Source organism: Pezoporus occidentalis, unplaced genomic scaffold (genome assembly GCF_034315485.1).
Source record: "Pezoporus occidentalis ecotype Australia unplaced genomic scaffold, CSIRO_AGI_Poc_V1 ctg14, whole genome shotgun sequence".
Classification (NCBI taxonomy): Eukaryota; Metazoa; Chordata; class Aves; order Psittaciformes; family Psittacidae; genus Pezoporus; species Pezoporus occidentalis.
This window is the reverse complement of record NW_026913209.1, coordinates 2,762,501-2,777,500: the sequence shown is the minus strand read 5'-3', so window position 1 is coordinate 2,777,500 and position 15,000 is coordinate 2,762,501.

Here is a 15,000-nt window from a genome sequence, read left to right as displayed (position 1 = left end):
GACTAAAGTACTAAAGGCATGCCTCTCCAAAATATTTTACACACAGTTTGCCAGTCTGTTAGTAGAGAGCAGCCTCAGAGGCAAAACTACGCTTGTCTAGAAACTCTGCAGCTGAGTCAGCCATGCACTGTGTGCAAGCTAACATGGCCCTGCTGGGGGGGGGCTGCTTGGGACCACCTCCATATGCTGGAAGACAGGGCATGTTACATCAAGTACAGCACAGAGCAAACCCAGCTATATGGCTGCCAACCTGGATCTGGCTCCCATCCAGACAGCTTGGAGCATGGGAACTGACGCTCGGGTCTGTACGCATCCATCTGTATAGACATTTCTCTAAATCTTCATTTGCAAGTCAGGAGTAAGAGCCTGCTGGGCTTTGAAATTCTACTCATTTTTCCAAATGGTCTCAAATACTGGCATTGGTCAGTCATGACTGAGATAAAACACAATTTCTCCTGCTTTCCTCTGACATTTTGTGTTTTACCCACGAACTGTAATGACAATAATGGATATCATTTTAGTTTTGCTGGGAAACTCCAACAATAACAAAGTTTGTTAAGGGAAAGAAAAAAGGATCAGTTGAAATATAATAAGGCGTTACTGAGTTTCTCAAATTAAAAGGAAGTCTACACAGAGAGAACCGCCGCTATTAAGAAAGAAAACATTGTGTAAAGTATTCATATAAAAATGTAGACCAGAATCTGCACACCTCTTCCAACATTCAGTTTTGAAAATAAAAAAATTTCCTCCAGAATCTTCTGGGGAAACAGCTATTTTCCTCCTCCAGGCTATGTTTGTACACTTTCACCCATTATGCTGCTTACAATGGGTCTTTCTAATCCTTCCAGAACCAAAACTGGTCATTGGAAGTGCCCATAGCAAAATCTTCTCAGAGGGCAGTTCCCAGCAAAATTTTTCTTCTGCTCAAGAGAATGGGCCTCTGTCTGAAGGACATTCCCCAGATCCTGAAATGCCTCTCTGTTGCATTGGTGAGCTCAGCTATTCCTGCTAGCTGGCCAGTAAGCACTTTCTTTCTGTAAAAAGATAAATCAGGGTGGAGATTTTTTTTCATTTTTTGCACTTTTCAGTAACATGTGCTTGGAGTGGGATTAGGTGTTACTTTGCTTCTGGTGCTTTAAAACTTTTAAGTGTGAAACACCATTCTGCTTATCTATTTTCTATTTTAGTGTACTTCTATAGTATCTGCATGAGAAAAACAACAAGCTTAATTTTTAAATTCTGAGCTACTATTGCTGGTTGCTGGAAATGACAAGCATTTAAAATAGAACGAGTTTTCTGGAGCTCCATCAATCTAATTCTTACAAAGTCATATAAAAAAAAGCAAAAATATTTGATCATAGTGAATTAATTTCTGAACTTCACTAGACTAAAATCAGATGCCTTCAAGTCCAACGATGCTACTTTGGTCTAGTCTGGTTGTACCTACAGTGCATTTCAAATCATCTCTAAGGCCAGACTTGGTATTACAAGAATTAGCAAAAGTAACATAACATCTCCAAAATAAGTAACTCTTTTATTCATAGAGGAACAACATTTCATACAAGTAGGAAATAAAAATTTGCAATTTCTGCAAAAATAATTTTGTTAATAATGTTAGTCATTAACATTTCACACTGAACCAATAGTATTAGTTAAAATTTTTATATGGTCCTCTTACATTCAGTGTACACTCTACTGAGTGAAAGAAATAGGAGAGACAAATAAGAGGTGTTTCCCTGTTTCATGAATCTCTGCATTTTTTAAGAAAAATAATCAATGTTTTGTTTGGGTCAGTATTTCATTTCTGTTAAAAGCTGTGGTTTATGTTGTTTGTTGTACAGGTGTCGTGGTTTAAACCCTAGCCAGACAGCTTGTTCACTCACTCCCAGTGAGTGGTACCAGGCTGAGAGCAATCGAGCCCCCCCCCAGGTCTCTCCCCTTCCCCACTCCCGGAGGAACGGGGAGGAGGATCGAAAGAAAGAGTGCAACTCCCATGGGTTGAGACAAGAACAGTCCAGCAACCAATGTACAGCACAAATCACCACCGCTACCACCGACAACAATGATAAGGGAAAATAACAAGGGAGGACAATACAATACCACCGGCCAAGAAATGAGTCCCACCCAGAAGCCCGTGTCCTTCCGGGTAACTCCCAGTTACCCCCCACCCTGGGCATGATGTGCTGTGCTATGGAATATCTCTTTGGCTAGCCTGGCTCAGGCACCCCGTCTCTGCTTCCTCCCGGTTTCCCCTCCTCCCTGGCAGAGCATGAGCCTCACAAAGTCCTTGGTCAGGGTAAACATCACTTAGCAACAACCGAAAACATCGGTATCACCAGCACTGTTCCCAGGCTGGAAGTCAAAACACAGCACTGCACCAGCTACCATGAAGGAGAAAAATGAGTGCTACTGGTGAACCCAGGACAACAAGTTAGAAGATCCAGGTCAAGAAAAGTCCCTTTTGTACTAGGAATATTTAATGCATATACTGAAAAATAGATGGTAGCAATGGCATTTTAACTGATGTCAGAGTACTACTCAAATCGGTTCCAAGAAGAGGAATATTATATTTGGGGAAAGGGTGGGAATGAGATTATATTTGTCAAAGCTCTCATAAAGAGACAAATCTACAAGAATGTTGAAGTGACTCAGATACATATATCCAGTAAAAGTCCTGAGCAAATGATTTTTTTAAGTTAACACGTGACTGAGAACAGCAAGGGTATGGAGAGACAGGGGTGGTATTTGTGAGGGAACATAAAGAGATCATTGTCTCTTATTTACCATATAGAAATCCTTTTGAGGCATTGGCCTTCTTTCTTACATAGCCATAGCTACTGGGATGACTTTGATGAGGAGCTAATGTACCTCAAGCGTCTATAGTTTCCTGGCTAGTCCTTTCCCTTATTAAAAATGAAACCTTTTGCTGGCTTCTCAACTCACATCAATATACAGAATACCTCTTAGTATTCAGGTAGCCTATTAAACCAGGTTAGTTTCCATGTGTAGAGTATATTAACATAATCTGCTACCAAAGAAAGCAGCATTATCCATTGGCTGTCTGTCCCCAGGAGATTTTTTTGTAGTCTTTTCCCTACCATAACTATCAATAAATCTTTAGTTTCTATTGATCTTAGCCCATTTTGCTGTCCTCTACCGTGATTTGGTGTCTGATTATTATACAACTGCTTCCAATATGCGTCTTCAACATACAACTTCAATTCTCTTTAGTAGTTGGTGTTTTCCTCTCATACACGGGTGTCTTTTGAGCTCATGTTGCTTCACAGTCTTCCCTCTTAGCCTTGAGGCCAACTTGGACAGTCAGAAAAGACAAGGTAAGCTACTTTTTACTTAGCTGATTCATTGCACATCATTATCAGGTAGGAAAGTCCAACTCAATCTGATATCCCTCCAGAAAAAAAAAAAAAAAATCAAGATAAAATCCTAGATGTGAATTGTCAAATTCACTCTGTCTGGATGGATGTCTGAGTTATAATAATAAGTCAAAAATGTATAGTCAGAACAATGAAGAAAACCACATTAGTCAAAAAATGAATGAGGTGCCAAGGGTCTTACATGAGGGCAAATCATAACCAGCCCTCAAAGTGCAATGGATGGGGACATTGAGTAGGAAGATAAGGATCTAAATACAGATATTTAAGCTCTGAAGGCCTTCAAGGGGCTTGTTCTGTAGAAGCTAAATTATAGCTATATAAAGCTTAGACATAAACGAACTCTGACACTGTAGGGGAGGGGGTTATTTCCTTTTTTTTCTTTTTTTTTTTTTAAGGTTAAGTCAGTTTTATGAACACCAGTGAAAAATGAAGTCAGTGTGGCAGTAAGATAGACAAAAGCGAATGGAACGAATTAGGTGGTCAGCTTCCCAAGAAGTCCACTAGAAAAAGGAAAAAAAAGGCAAAAAGTAAATAGCAGTATTAGCAGTACTGAGGTTAGTTTCTTAAAAACAGAGAAACAGAGGTTATAGTCTTGAAATGAGTAATTCCAAGGACCTTTATAAGAGTTTTTGCCCTCCCAGAGTAGTGAGATTTAACAAACATCCCTGATGATAAACTAGTGCCTTAGTACAGAATTTTTTCTCCACATGGTTAATTAGCCATTGTTATCTCAGAACCATTTAGTGCCTCATTGACTATCACATGGCAGGAACAGTGGACCTGTCAATAGATACGTACATTCCTGCATCCATACCACCTCTCAGCACAAACTGTGCCAGTGTAGGTACGTGACCTTGCTGGTGGTCTCCTGCAGACGAATCCTTCTCTGAAGATGCAATCAAACTGCAGAGGCAATAAAAATGCACCAGCATATGCAGAAAAAAACACAACACAGTGGGGAAAGGGCAGTAAAGATGAATGTATCAAGAAGGACCGTTAATCTTGAAATTTCTTTGGAGGCTAATAGCTCTAATTTTACAAGAATGGAAAAAAAATGGGATGTGCGTCTTAACATCCTCCTAGTTGTCTCTACCCTTGCTGCTTGGTATTTGTCAGCTGTGGAGTCCTAATCTATATTAGGTGCTCTTATTTTTCTCATAATAAAATTGCTTTGTAGTAAAATAACAGAAGTTCATCTCATTTTCTATTCAAAACTCTGTTTTTAAGTATGAACCTTAGAGTTACAAACATAAAAAAAGTCTTAAAAGGGTTTATAAAGGGTAAAAAGTCGGCTTTCTGTAAAAAATATTCTAATACCTATTGTTATTACTGAACATGTATATAAATTTGGGTTTTTAAGTCACAAGTTTGCTTACTTGCTTGAAGGCAACCTCTCTGTGATGGAGTTCCTGTGTCAGTAGAAGTAAAGAGCATGGGCATCATTTTCTTCATGGATAACATAGTGGTGCTGGAAATGAAGTGATTCCACATCCTTTTGCCTTCTGAATTCCCTCGTGCTTGCAGAGATTCTTCTGCTTTCTGTTAATTTATGCAAACTGCCATTAAATCAGGACGTGTGAAGATAAGATATCATAATGCACTAATATATTTTTGTTGTGATTCTGAGAATTACAGAAAGTAATGGTATAGCTAATCTGTTATAATTTTTAATTAAATATAATTTGTAATTACAAACTGATATTCCCAATCCAATCGGTCTCATGCTGATATTCCCTTGTGTTTGCTAACAAAAAGCTACACAGAATAATCTCCATGCCGCTACCCATATTCTATCCCTTGTGAGTTACATAATATTTTGATGCTGACTAACATGCACTTTGGGGAACGCATAACAAAATGTAAATATAAGGCATTAAAAATCAGGAGCTGAAACTAGCAAGTCAAAAAATATATAGCAGAAACTGTGTGCCATAAACCTCTTACAGATCGACACTGAAAAATGTTGAGGCTTTTTGTTTTTTTAAAGATGGAATTTAAAACATGTAAGCAGGATTCCAAATCTAATGCCAGCTCCATTTCTCAGAGCACAACAGATTCTCTGATGCAGAAAGATGGTCTAGCTCTCAGGCCTACGAAGATTTAACAGTTGTTGCACTTATGCTGTCCAGCCTTTCTGCTTGCCCAGATTGGGATGGCTTAAGCAGAACATTAATATTAGCAGATATGGATCTGTGAGATGTGTGGGTTCTCTTGGACATCCAGATGGGGTTTTGTGCAGCAACTATGTTGTCTTCTCCTTTTCATGCTTAATAATATGTCGATTCCATCTGATATTGTAAGGTCTTTTCTTCCCAGTGAAGATCTTGGTGGCACATGCATGCTTACTCCTTAGAGGCACCACAAGGAATATGTTTTTCCTGGGATAGAGAAGAAAATCCTTTCCACTTTGCCATCACCATTACATGTTGATCCACACCCTGAAACAGGATGCCATGGGTAAGGATCAAAAATACTTCAAATTATTTATTTTCATACTCCTCATTTTGCAGATCTGAATTTTCATAAGTTCTCTTGTTCTAATTTTTGTCCAATTAAAACACATTGTGTGAAATTAAAATATCTTTGGTATTTTTATTGGGCTTTTCTTAAGGAAAACATGACCAATTTCCACCTCAAAACTCAGTTTGTACTCCCCTCACAGGAGAAATGTAAGGGCTATAAAAATGGTCTTTGTAGTAGAAATAATCCTTTACTCCCTAGGATAGTAGAGCTATAATGTTCACGGATTTATTTTTCCATGTGCTTTGCATTCTTAAATATGGGACTTACAAAAATACATGCCACATACAGGATTTCGGATATCAAAAGACATTGCTCTATTTTCAGCAGACATTTTACACCTTCTAAGCTGTTTGTATTGGTACACAAATCCCAGTTTTGGAGGTTTATGTCAAAACCTATTGCAACTAGCATTTTACTAGTCTTGTTTTGATCTCAGCATCACAACTATCTATGGAGAGCCTGATCTGGTAAAATACTTTATACTTACTCAGAATGTGTCACCTTGTGGGACTCAAATACAATTACAAAAACCTGCCATTTGAAGAGACTTTTTTTTTTTTCCCTTTTAGCTCATTTTAATAAATCATATGTACGAGTGTGATTTAATAATAATTTGGTGACTTGGCAACTGCCTCAATGAGCAGGTGTAAAGTTTGAAATGTAAGCACTGTGAAGATCAGCAGGTATTTTGCTGGGGATACTTTAAGGAAAGTGGTTTAGATTTGTGGGATGTTTTTTCCCAGCTGGATGTAAACGTTGGCCTTCACATGTCTCTGATTTAAACCAAATTGATATACTTGAGAAAAGAAGGGCTTTTAAGAAGGTGAAAAAGTGTGAGCTAATTTGTGTAGTGTTTATTAGCCAAAAAAGAGGTAGAAGCAAACAATATGTTGGAAAAGTATAGATATGATTATTCAATAGAAATTTGAGGAAATGATCCTAGCACAGTCCAAGAGACTAATGAGTCCATATTAAGCAAACGGCACAGTGCAGGTCACCTTATTATAAAACAGGATATTACAGAAATGGAGAAGGTGCAGCTGAGGGCAAGCAGAGTGCCACAGCAATACAATGATCTTAGTTATTCAGAAAGGTTAGAGAAACAAGATCCATAGGCTAGGGAAAAGAATTAAGATTGAGATAGAGCCTCAGCGAAGTCTGCCAGAGTGTTTTCATACAATAGGTATAACAGCATTGAAGACAATGCCTACAAGAGGATATTTGAACTTTTATTAGTAAAAGTGTAGGGTACAAACCTGAGTAAGGGCACAGTCATTTAGATTCATTTGCTCAATATGTACTAAATAATACAGAGTATAAGTTATGATAAAATGGGTTTATATGGTTTAAAATATAGAGCCAATTGAATGGATATGCATTTTCCCACTTCCGAAAGAATGCCTGAACGTTTTTACAGCATCCCTTACAAATATTTTGTGAAGCCTATGTGGTCTTATGTCTAGCCAAATACACATTTCAATTTGGCTTTCAGATAGGCCAAAACATGAGACATCAAATGTTACAAAAACCCAGAGAAAAGTCAAGCAGGAAGGCTTCGTGATGGTGCCTGTGTAATACAGCTCTTTCCAAAATAATATTCTGATCCATTCTTTTTTTCTTTAATTATGTAGCAGATTATGGAGTACTGCACAAACATTACATATGAATATAGATTTACTTGTAAACATCCTGTAGTACTGAGTGAACAATCAAAACCTAAAGCCTACTGCATTGCTCCATTGTCAGGCAAGAAAGGCTACTTTATTCAGTAAATGTACTGCTAGTTTCATGCATTACAACAACTGGGATTTCTATAAATATAAAAACCTTCATGAGAATATTGATTAGTCTGGATTATTTTCAACACCATTTAGAACTGCAACTGATACTCATAGCAGGCTTTTAGTCTGTTTTAAACACGTTTATACTTTGGAACAATGGCAGTCTCCACTCAGTGGAGAATATCCGTCAAGGATGTAGATATGTAATCCTAGAACTCAAGTGTCAGTCCTAAGGATAAGGGGTATTCAGTAGATTGTTTCAGCATTCCCTTTTCACCAAGCAAGCTACGTTCTCTGTCCTTGCTGGATCCCTGATAATTAGTCTCGTCTATCTGTAACGTGCTAAAACTACAGGGACTAAGTCTGACTTCTGGTGTGGAGAGAATATATTTAATTTGTCTTTAAATTTGTAAAATTTTCCTAGTATCATTAAATACAAAATGCTTGGTCTATAAAATAACTTTTAAAAGGGTAAATGAAACAGTGCTGCTTTTAGAGAAAAACATGAGTTAGACTAGCTCATATATTTAGATGCTTTTGCAATTACTGGCAGGGAAAAAATCAGATTAAAAAGAATTAGCATTTCATTGTGTGCTTGGAAATTAGGTACCAGAAAGGTGTGGAAGTAGGTCTGAATAAGAGAGAACTCATATGTTTGGGGAGAAAAAGTGATCACTTAAGAGTCCATGGTGTGCATCTGAAAATCCCATTAGAGGCTGTCAAGCTGCATTGGTCAGACAAAAAGAATATGAAATGGGACCAATTAATACCGATACTGTTGAGTGCATGGCAATAGCTTCTACTTTCTGATTTACAGAGAAGAATACAACTGAGTGGAAATGATTTTGATACATTTGCATTCGTGGCTATAAGTCATATTGTGTATAAAGAGCTCTAACAACTACAGTGTAGTGACATTAGACCTTGATTCCCAGTCCAGTGTCTGGGATGATACTGCTGATTCTGTCACTAATCTTTCCAATGACCTTGACCAGATCACTTCTCTTTGTAAATGCTTCATGTACTGGGTTTTGTTATATCTTGTTATATCAACCTATCTATATACGTTGTCTATAAGCCTCTACAGTCTTCTGGAGAAATGCTTTTTCATACTGTTGGTACAGTCTGCAGCAGAATGAGCCTATGATCTTCTCTAGGGAGACTTTAAATACCATAGAATCATGCAAGCATCAGAAGGACCATGGCACAGAAAGGGAGCAAATCAATGGGATTTGGGCGATCAAAGAATTTTAAAGAGTTTCAAATATACAGATTCCTTGCACTGAAATAGCTCCTAAGCTGATTCCAAATTTGATCTATTTGCTCAGCCTGTTTCCATGTCCTTGAAACAATTTACTTGTGACAGCTACACATTTTTACAGGTTAGGAGCAGAGAGCTTTGACATATTTTTTTTCCAAACACTGAATAGTAGGTCCCTAGTACTACTAAAACCTGACTTTATTGGTTCTTAATTAAGGAGTAAATAGTATTCTACTTAAATAGAAGTCTGATCTTCAGGCCTGTGGAATCCTCTGCCAGAAAAATGGTTCAGAGGACTCTGTCCTCAGGCATCAGTAAAAAGAAAGGACGAATCAGTCCTCTTCCAGGCTGACTGGAACCTCTCCACCGCCTTGTTTTCTCCATCTTCTTTATTCTCCAAGGTGTCCACCATGGTCGGTGGTTGAAATTGTCACTCTGAAGGTCTCAAGGGGCCATTCAGCCAAAGGTTATGAAGCCAGAGTCTTCATATGTACACTATGTCCATTGTACAGTAATTTCTGTTGTGCTATAGAGCAGGGATGCCTTAGTTAAATAGCAATCTTGCTGTGACAGAAACGTGTCCAAAGCAGACTAACGGCTGTTATATTTAAAATGTTCTTCAGCTGCTTTTTAGCCAGTGAGTTCTCCCAGCAGCTGTCCCACTGTAGTTACAGGGCTGCCTGTCTTGGGCAGACGCCATGGACACTGCCATGCAAAATTTGTATGGGGTGGCAACCCAGCCTGGCAGAGCTATAGGCTGTAGCGCAGATGGCTTTGTGACTGAGATTAAACCAAAGCTCTTCCGAGGGGTGTGATTTTAATAACAGATAAGGAGTTTTTACTGAGGCAACATACCCCATTTCCTTTTTTTTTTTTTTGTCCTCTGTTTTTGGAAGGCTACTGATTTAGGAGGAGAATTGCCTAGACTTTCATTTACCAGACAGTATTTTCCTACACAGTATCAATCGTAAGTGTTCAGAGAGAGCAAGCCAAATGCAATGAAAACCAGAGTACAAGCAGTGTTATCCAGCAGGTTTTTCCCCATATTTATAGCTTCTTCTGTTGACTCATCACTACAGTAAGACAAAAGATCATTTTGTTCTTGACTTATTAATAGAAAAGGGGATTTATGTGCTATCTGGTTAAAATATGCTCTAGCATTTATCAGCCACCAGCAACTTTTAAATTCTCTACTGAGAAATAGTTTAGTAGACTGAATTTATCTCTGTTACTCAACACTAGAAGTAGCCTAGGAGAGCCTAGAAGCAGTTAGAATATGTGAAAGACTAATTTTTGCATTAGCTGGTCTCAGGTGATGATCAGACAGATAGTCTACAAGCACTTTGGTAGAGAAAAATGAAACTGATGACTATATGATCAGACATCATGCTCTTTCTGCTTGACTAGTTAACATCCAATTTTCAGTGCATAAATTCTACATGGTACCCTTTAAAATGCACTCAAAAGCATGTAAGCTTCACTCTTCCTTTTTCCCCCATGTTTATGGACCATCTTGATGATTCTAAACAGTTTCTTCCAGCTGAAGTGAAACAAGATCATTTTAGAAGAGTTTCACAATGTAGTTCCAGTGTTTCATCAGGTGTTTTATAGCTCACTAGTGAGCATAGTTGTGTATTCCATTTTCTATCATCAGCATGAACCTATGTTTCACACACACATTTTATAGCCACAAGTTCTGATGCTCAGAATCTGCTCCAACTTATAGTTTTAGCGTCTTATTAGGTTTTCGTATGCACATGAGAGCCCATTTACACTTCCAACAGGCGGTCCTTGTTTCTCTGAACAGGTAACTCAGGCGAACAACAGCGATTAAAAGCTACATAAACCTGTAGCCTAATCCCCAAACAGATACACTGTTTTATTTTCACATGTAATGCTCTCATCGTATAAATGAGGTTGTTTGTCTTGCATATCAAAGAAAACAACAACATGACTATGAGCACAAGTTCCCAGGCTGCGGGGTGGACCTGCCTGTGTTGGCATGAATACTCATTTTCATCCTTACTGGGGAGTTAATTGGGTTCGGACTAAAAAATGACTGTCTCTAAGGTGCCATTCTCCATTTCTTGCCCATTCAATGAAGAAGCAAAGTTAATTGCTTTCCAAACTTAGATTAGGAAAAAATTCTTTACTTTGAGGGTGGTGAGGCACTGGTGCAGGTTGCCCAGAGAAGCTGTGGCTGCCCCATCCCTGGAAGTGTTCAAGGCCAGGTTGGATGGGGCCTTGAGAAGCCTGGTCTAGTGGCAGATATCCTGTCTGTGGCAGGGGGTTGGAACCAGATGAGCTTTAAGACCCCTTCCAACCAAAACCATTTTATGATTCGATGAAATAGTCTTCCTTATGATTTTTAAATTTCTTTTCTAAGCAAATTTTAATGGAAGAAATTAATGTTGAGCAACTGAAAAGTTAAAAATGTGACAATCATGAGGCAGTTCTGAATACACAGTTAAAAAGTGAATCCCCAATACAATAAATAATACAATAAACAAAACAAAGATGTGCAACCCAAAGAAAACCAACCACAGCTAATAAAACCCCCCTCTACCTTATCACCACTTCTGGTGTAGATTTCTCATATGTTTGTGAATGTATCTTCAATATCTGCATTTACACAATACTGATTCACTACAACTTGAGGATCTAGATTGTGCTCTTCCTAATTCTCTAATCACTAGCTTTTTCCTCCATAGAAGTATACTGTTCCAATTATGTTGGATGCAAAGACTATAAAGGTAGAAGGAAAAGTGACATGCAGTCTTTGCCCACTCATTCCACTGTGCTTAATGTTTTCTTGCCATTCTGCACTTACTTTGCTATCACTTGGCCTGATTAACTGAATATCACTGGACTGAGAAAAAAATCCTTCTGATTTTTTCACTGCATTTTTCAAGCAGAAAATATATTAGTGACAGAATTTCTGTTTGCATGAAAGGGAAGAGAGCTGTTACGATCTCGCTGCACAAAGTTATATATAGAATGTGCATGCTAATGACTAGGAGGTGTTGATTAACATCATACTTTTATTTCACACAAAGATGTGTGAAGCTTTCATAACAAAACTTGTAAGAAAGCAGAATTTGCCTCATGTATGTGTTTGTTTATTAAAGTGATACAGTCAGCAGTTCGCCGAAGTCAAACTAACTTTCAGCACATCTCACAGTCTTGCTGGGTAGGAATTACATTCTTCTTGTCTTCCCCTCACCCCAGTCCCTGCCCCCAGCCTGGACAGTCAAGATTACAGTTTGTATTTTACTCGCTATTAAAATAAGCACCTTTAGAATAAGCAGATTTAGTTTTGCTCAGGACTCCATCATCCTCACATACAGGTCAGTGAGTAGGCAAATGGCTCTTCTCAGCAGTCAGCAGCAGATGGCTGTGCTGATCAGCAGCCCTGGAAGAGCCAGGGAAGAAAAGTATCAAAATAACTGAAGGAAATAAACCAGTGGGTTGCTGAGGGAAAAGGAAGGCCACTCAAATTCAGAGAGTACTTGACAAAGGTGGGTTTAGAAATCGTTTTTGGTGGGGCTTTTTGCCTATGAAATAAAATTGCCATCTCAGCTCTACTTGTTCTCACTTCGTGCCTGCTCAAGCCGACTTTGTTTCTGTAATGGCTGGGAAAGGCTTTTCAGAGGCAAATCTGAGAGCTGGAGTGGACGAGGAAAGGAATTCCTCTCCTTGAGCTTAAGTAGGCAACTGTGTTGGCAATGGGTATTTTATATGAAATGTGTGGTTCTGCATGCTTGTTTATGCTGTGCTGAAGATTCTCTTACTACTTTTGTTGGTGGATAATTTCATTTGACAAAGTGCTGCAGATTCATCTTTATGTATGAATTTATGAGTACAGAGTGGGAAGAATAAAAAAATAACACAGAACTGAACATGCAGAGTCACAGAGCACAAATTACAACATTCAGCAGTTCAAAAATGCCAAGGTAGATAATTTTAATTTTCCATAGTACCTCTGTGCCTGTAAAGCTTTAGCTTTTGTTCATGATGATAAACATCAGGTAATCAAACTCACCAAAGAACAGATTAAACAGCTTCAAAACCTGGTTGCATGAGAAGAGAGAGTATACTGCTCACATTTAGCCAGTACTCCTGTAAATGTGTGATGTGTTGTCAACACCTGAATTTCCTATTCTAACTTATGCTGTGGGGTTAAGGAATAAAATTAAGTTTTTCTCTATATCCCATCTATGCATGGGTTAAGATAGTGTTTGCACAATGGGTCGTGGGGCAGGGTGAAATGCTGTCACCTCCCAAATCCTTGATAACACACAACTAGTTTCAAGAGATACTTTGGTTTTATAAGTCGCTTTATGCTCTCTCTGGCTTTTGGAACACACTGTAATTCTCAGTAACTTACCTGACTTCTGAAGAAAAAATAATGAAAATATAAAAAGCTTTTTTATTTGGGGATTCCAGCATTTCTTTCCTGAAACGTTTTCATGAATATAGTAATATAATGTGAAGAAGGAGCAAAGCAGAAGCTTACAATGTGATTAGGTATTTTTTTCTTTGCAGGCTCTCAAATAAATGATACTTCTTCCGGTTCATTGTCTTAATTAATTGGTCCTACTGACTTTACTCATCTTCGAATGCCGCTTCTGATTTTTGCATCCTATGGTTGTCTCAGAGATCTGGCTTTCCTTCTCCGCTGGACTTTATAGCTTTCTTCTACTATTTGAAATTATTCAATCTGCTGTCTCTTCCCATCTGATTAATTTAACAAGTATCCCACCTCCTGAAAGGGGGAGGAGAGATATGCTAGTTCATATCCATTCTGAATTAACGCTGCAACTCGGCACGCTGTTTTATGATAATTACTAGAAATCAGCACGTTAGAATGTCTGTGTTACACATCAATGAGGTAATGTTATTAAAGTATTTCTTACCTTAAAGAACATAAAAGTTGAATTAAATTCTAAAAGGATTACTACTGATTTTGAGTAACATGTATCCACTTCTCAACAATTAAATTGCACTAATTGCCCCCCCCCCCTTTAAATAAGAGCACATATTTAAATAAACAAAATGGCAGAAATATAATGAGTTTTCCAGAAGAAAATCTACACAGGAATGATTCCATGAAGCCAAATGGAGGGTACAACTGGTGGCTGGAGAACCGCTACCACTGCCCCAGGACTCCAGCTCAGGCTAAGGGAATTCATGTATTCAGTGGCCATAAATGCCACTCCAGCATCTACTGGATCTCATTAACTACCCCATGTTTCTGCTTGATATAGAAGTTTTCCCGTAGGTGATAAATTGTGGGCTCTGCAGTAGTGATGATACTGCAGTACCCTTCCTTCACTAAAACACTTGGGTTATTACTAACCTGAGAAAATAAAAATAGGATAAAAAAAGTGTGTATGACATAAATATTTAATTTCAATGCTTGCCCTATATTCTTGTATAATAAACAAAAAACAGTCCTGAAATAAAGTCCATAGATCTGGCTGTTCTGTGAAGTACAGGTTTCCCCTCTACACCACACTGGATCATTGTACAGGAGAGAAATAATAAGACAAAAGGAATCAAGAGAAAGACCTTGAAAATCTTAATCTGTTTTTCATTTCTCAGTATAAGACTTGTTTAAAGACGGGAAAGATGCTACTGCAGTACAAAATGAACCATAAAGCTAGACAGTGTTGCTTGATCTTGTTTTGATCCACATCCACACAAAACAAGTTACTAGCAAGCTACTTATATACATATACACACAGAGATAGATACAGTTGTTAGTGCTCACTGTATTAAAAAAGATATAATCTCAGTCTGAGAGGGGCTAAGGGGAAAAATGAGGTAACATGACAATGTTCATACGGAAAACGAGGAAATTTCATTAAAAAAAGCATACAAAACATTACAGCCTAAGTTTGGTTTTGTTTTTTTTTTTGTCAGAGATTTACTGCAAAAATGTGAACAATGTATCAGTACTGTAGACTGGAAAACACCACCTGAACTCAGCTACCTGTTAGAAGTATTCTAGACCTCAGTTTGGAAGCCAGAAGAACCT